Genomic DNA, 6,000 nt, shown 5'->3' on the forward strand with positions numbered 1-6,000 from the left:
CATCATCAGTCCTCTCATTTGCATATATTTTACACATTTTAAACTTAAATATCTCCAGAACTAATGCAGATATTTGCAAAGGTAAACAGCATTTGTAATCTATAGTAGAATTCTATTTGATACTCCTAAAAATTCTGAATCAAGGGGTAAAAAATTTGATGATAGTAGCATGCCAAATCATTGAGTTGAATTTATGCTGCTGACATTTACATGTACTGTAAGGTGTTGAAGAGAGTTTTGGAGGGGAATTTGGTGTGTTTATTGAATTGCCAGAGGTTGGTTGGTTGGTTGGTTTTGTTATTGCTTTGTCATTATCTTCCATGTATTGTTTAAAAGCAGAGTGGCTGGTGGCAAAAGCAAAACTGGCAATATTCTCACTTACCTGTGTTTCTAAAGTCATGTTTTTAGGTTTTTATGGTCAATCTATCAGTAGCTGCACTGTCTTAAATTACAATAGAAAAGATGTGATATATGTAAGTTATACTTTGGTATCGTTCATACCAAAATTATAGTAATTTTCTGGTTCGATCTTTGCCTCTGTATTAATTTGATTAAACTACTGTAGTTTATTTTTTAACTGAATTTAATTCTGTCAAAAGGGAGGTGGGAATCTGAGAGCAATAGTAAACTAGACCAACAAATATATGGAAATCTGCCACCATTGCTTTCATGGCTGAGTGGAGATGAATCTAAGTCAGACCAAAATTAGAAAAAAAATTACTGATTTAATGTGATTATGGAAATGTTGGAGGGTTGAAATGGGATCCTGATCACGGGAGAGTAGGAATCGGGGCTGAGGGGGGTGGGTGGTGTGCTGGTGAATTTAAGAACCTCTCTGAAAGTGAAAACAAACTGTAGGTTTGGAAAGTTTAAAGCGGAGGTAAAAATTATACTTAAATATATCTTGTTTATTAAGGTGGTAAATGAGCAAATACCCACTTATAGTGAGTCATTGAAATGATGACATAATTTATGTTTGTCTTTTCTTAGGTGGTTACCTCCTGGCATATACACCCCACACAGGCATACAATTCTATGATTTAGATGGTGCAACCTGCTTTCCCCATGTTTAACATACACGTAAGAGTATCAGTGGACCTGTACAAGTGTGATTTCTCTACTGATAATGGGAATTACAATAAAGATACAAAGACACTCTGGTGTGATTTACTCAATTATTCCTTAACAGTAAAGTGAACCAGTTAAACCAAAGGTTGCATTCTGAAAGGTCAGGTTTACAAAAATTAAATAGAAAATTTCACTATGTCAATTTTATTAATTTAAGTAATCCTCTCTGCAAAATATATTTGGTATGTTGTACTGGTAAGAATATAATTTGGAAATTTTTTGTGGGAAATGTTTCCATTTAAAAATGTCAGTAGCTCAGATGCAACTATAATTCTCCTTTCTGCGGTGTTTTCTTTTGTGGTAAATTGTGAAAACAAATTACGTTGACCTAGAACATGTAAGTTAAAAAAATATACAATTAGTACTAGCTCTTCTGAAAAAAAGTAGTTTGTTAATGTTGTTGTTTCTTCTTGTTGATTTTTTGCTTGAACATGTTTATTTTCCTAATAAGCAGTATTCTACAAAGTTTTAAATGGGGAGGCTCCATAGCATCTCAAGGTCCATTAGCCCTTACCCTTTTGTATACATTTGTACCATTTTGGTAGAAAAGGCACCCCTTTTATACAGCTTTCATTGCAAAAGGGTACATGTACCACTTTACAAACCTATTTAAGAATACTGCATCCCTTTTCTAATCCCTTGGAAAGAAGTTAATAAACAATATTACAGAATCTCTTCATTCTGGCTGAGGAGAGTAAATGAGAGCTTTTCAACAACATTTTAGAACCAGAAGAATTGAAATCCCTAAATCACAGATTTCCCTACCCTTTCATACACCTCAACTTGTGAAATCCATGTTATTTGATAGTTACATGTATACCTGAAGCCTGAAAAAGGTACCTATCTTGAGCTGAGCCTCCCCCTATAGGTCATTACAGAGAGTTTTCCCACATACACAAGTCAGGAACTCTTGACAAGTAGTGATGAAGCTGGCCCCAAGACAGGTCTGAGTCAGCTTCTTCAGTTATTGAGCACAAACTTGCTCTCTGTCAACTTCTAGTGCAGAACCTTTTCTTTGCTGATCTGGTCCAAGTTCACAGACACTAGCATCACTCTCAAGACGCTAACACTAAAAATGTCACTCACAGTCTGATTCTTCAGTTTCACTGCACCATGCTTCGTCATCACTCATCATTGTTAGACATGAGTTCATTAGCTTGTAAAATTCACCAGTCTGGCAATGTCGCTGTTGTTAATGCTTGTTCCCAGACTTCCTCTTATGGCTAGATGCAGGGGCATGAAATTTCACTACTGTTTACGAATAGTTTGTTTACATGACATATTGAAAGAGTGATAAATTAAAATTGTCAGAATTGCTAGTGTTCTCTTATTCCCTTAGCTTAGGGATTGAAATATCTTGATGAAAGATTATATAGAGATTAAGCACACTGAAATATAATGCAAAATTTATGAGTAACCTTTCAAAATGGGTTGCCAACATGACAGGGATTAATAGATAAGGAACTTGGTCTGCAAACAAGGCAAATGAGAGGGTTTGAAGAAATTAAAGGTGAATGCTAGACCTCGGGGAGGGTGGAGGGGGGCATTGGAACTTAGCGTTGCTGACATTTAACACTGTTGAAACGGAAAAATAATTTTGATTATAAATGAGAAAAAACCACGACATGTCCAAATTACTGAATCGCCGTTAAAACTAATCCTCTTGCTTTTTTAGGGGTTCACGGCCTGCCTGTAACGAAGCGTTTATCGATTAAGGGATTGCTTAGGGAAAACATATCTTGTTTAATGTTCTTAACCAATCGTAACATATTTTATGGCATCAGTTTGAGTCATGAGCAAACACGTGAGTTTGTGTTAGTGTTGATCGGCAAAAAAGTTGCACAAAGCGCGTTGTTTGTGTGGGTCTATTCTTGCAGTGATACGATTAACACCCGGGATTAACAGCACTCGTGTATTCTCGAGTGTTTGGCAACAGTAAATTTTTAAAAAATGCGCGATTATGCCATATTCAAATTTGATTTTGCCGCTCAGCGCTCTTTTCTACCGGATGTGACGTCATTTTTTGTTGGATGATTCAGATACACAAAGAGTGCCAGGCGCGCGGAGTGTCCCCCGCCTCTGGGGAAGGGGTTGATAAAGGGTTGATCAAGTTTTTGGCAGGCATTTAGGGACTTTAAGCAGCGGGAACGCGGACGGCGACGGGGACGCCGAAATCTGTGAGAAGGCTGGGGAGAGAACGCCGTTGTCGCGGGAATTCACAAACATTAAGCAGCACCGTCGGAAACCGCGGTTTCCGCACTAAAAGCTTATTGACATTATCGATATTCGTCCTCTGTTTATCAGGATGAACTAGGATCACTTTATTGAAAGAAGTTCGCAATCAACTCTTGATAATCCACGATGAAGGTGTGTTAAACGATCACGAACTTCTACTCTTGTACGTTTTAAACCGGTCGAATGATCTCGACCAACCTTATGATTCCTTTCCTGATTTTAACTTCGATGGTTTGAAGACGACGAGTGCCGGTCTGAATTTCGCTTCCACAAACGCAACTTGCCCCTTCTCGCTGAGTTGTACAATGAAGTAAACGAACTTGTTATCAGCAGATGTTTAATCAGACTGGCGCGACAAAACAGTGTGCTGACTGATAAAGATCTAAGTAAACCACTGATCTTACGACTGAAAATGGAAACAGCTACGCAAGTTTTAATGGTGTCTACCCTTTTAAATGTGTTAGAATTTCACCATCATGAGCCATTTGACATTTGAGTACTTCTCGAAAGGAAAAATTTCGATTGAAATTCATGTAAGTTGTCTTTATTTACATTAGCTTTCAAAAAGATATTTCACGGTACTCACATGTTCGCCGACTGGCTTGAGTTCGCTTCGGATTTCCCGACGTTTCTTTAAAATGAAATATCTCACATAACAAGAGAAAACAAGCATTAAAGTTCCTCGAAATTAGTAACACGGGTTATTTAGCGTTGACACAGCAGAGGAAACGAAAGCGAAAACTCACGTTTTCAGACAACGCGAAATGAGCTTCACTCACGTCGGGCTCGAACGCAGAACGTCAACTTGTTTCCCGCCAGTCATGCGCAGTGGACCTTTTGGCTTTTCCCTGATCTTATGGCGTTCCCGTCGCCGTCCGCGTTGTCTTTGCTTAAAGTCCCTTTTATCTCACCGGAAGCGCGGAAGGAACGCTCGTGCCAGTCCTTCTCCGTATCACACATTGGACCAAGAGCGGACTTGTCCTTCCCCTCGCCAGAGGCCGCGATCCTTTTCGTCTGCTGCTAATCGCACCAATGAATAAGCGCGCATATCTGTACTTTCACTCAAAACACGAAAATAACTCAAAATATTCCTCAGTCAAGATAGCTTTCAATTTTACAGTGGCGTTTTTCATTATACAGACCGTAATTTAGCTATTTACAATCACATATACAGAATGCATAATATATCTAACGTGTTTTTATAAGATTACAAAATAAGATTACAAAACCTGTATATTACAAAATTTGTAACAAAGCGTTCAATGCAGTATTTACAAAGATGTTTGCAACATTTCACCCCTATTCAATTGCTAGTTAAGTTTAAACTGGTGCAGCGTTCAAATTTACCGTAATAATCTGTTAATTGCAAGTAATCTGCTTGTCATTAAATAACTTAATCATCAATTAAAATTTTCCTAATGAAAAAACGTACAAGAAAAATCTGCTCAAAAACTGAAAGCAGTATCTTTCTGTCTGGCGAAAGAAGAAAGAAGAAGTGTCAAAATGATGCGTGTCGCGAAATTCACAGAATTGATCAATTTCCACTCGCGAATAGAAACTGAGGAAAGGAGGGCGACTCATTGCTTTAAGTCTGTTAAGAATTGAAATGGTCTAAATAATATTTTATCCAACGAACGATCTGCTGTAAATTGGGGTATAAATACAAGCGATACATATAAAAACAAATCCGTTTTAAGTTAAAAGCATGATCACAAGTCGAGAATATTTACTAAGAGTTAAAACTTCTCTTTTAGAGGACGCAGAGTCTGAGATTTCTTTGAATAAATTGCGTTTTTGCATTGTTTAGCGACAAAATGCGAATGTTCCTGATCTACCAGTTGCATTGCATGAATTTTGCTTGCTGACGTTAAACACCTTTTCTATCTAATCAGATGAATGAACAGTCTTTGAGCCAATCAGATTACAAGACCGGAACGAATTGTAAATTCAATAATGCAGCATTTTCCCGCGCTTTTCACGCGGGTAACATGTGCGCCTAACTTACATTTGCTATCAGTTGCTGTTAACGTACAACGTTCATCTTACGCAAATCAGCACTCTAACAGTTGTAGTCATGAAAATACATTTAAAAAACACCTCGTGAGAAAACGCGTGCAAAAAGATGCACTTCTATTTAAAAACTAGATTATGAGCTGAGATTTCCATCTCGCATAGAAATCGAGAGCGAATAACCTAATTGTCTTAGAATAATCTTCTAGTTGTTCAAAACTTTATCTAAATCCTCTTCACAGACACTTCGAAAACACCAAGAAGCGGTCGCCAGTTCGTTAACAACCCCACACTGCTAGGCTACTCACTATCTAAAACAGATAATCAATTAGATTCTGAGCTCGAGATTTCTATCGCAGAAAAAATTTAGTGGTGAACTATCACGCATAGAAATCTCGAGCTCAGAATCTAATTGTTTTAGTATAAATCTACTAGTCGTTCAAAACGTTATCTAACACTTCGAAAACGCCAAGAAGCGGCCGTCATTTTGTTAATAAGGGCACACTGCTACGCTACTCAATATCTATCACAGAATAGATAGTGAGTAGCGTAGCCAATCAGAGTACGACGTTTGCGTTAGAACGCTAGATTTATACTAAATAGTGACTAGCCTAGCCAATCATTGAA

At 37.8% G+C, this 6,000-nt stretch overlaps 1 protein-coding gene across 1 annotated transcript in view; it reads right to left on the bottom strand.

The window, feature by feature from the left end:
- Window positions 1-4,606: 4,606 nt before the first annotated feature.
- The window catches only part of LOC145491494 (uncharacterized), a 26,575-nt gene continuing 25,181 nt past the window's right edge, over window positions 4,607-6,000 (bottom strand). The window contains exon 18 of the mRNA XM_081470734.1: window positions 4,607-6,000. This exon is cut by the window's right edge and continues 2,670 nt beyond it. The gene's annotated coding sequence lies outside the window, so the exon portion shown is untranslated.

This window comes from Orbicella franksi, chromosome 6 (genome assembly GCF_964199315.1).
Source record: "Orbicella franksi chromosome 6, jaOrbFran1.1, whole genome shotgun sequence".
NCBI lineage: Eukaryota > Metazoa > Cnidaria > Anthozoa > Scleractinia > Merulinidae > Orbicella > Orbicella franksi.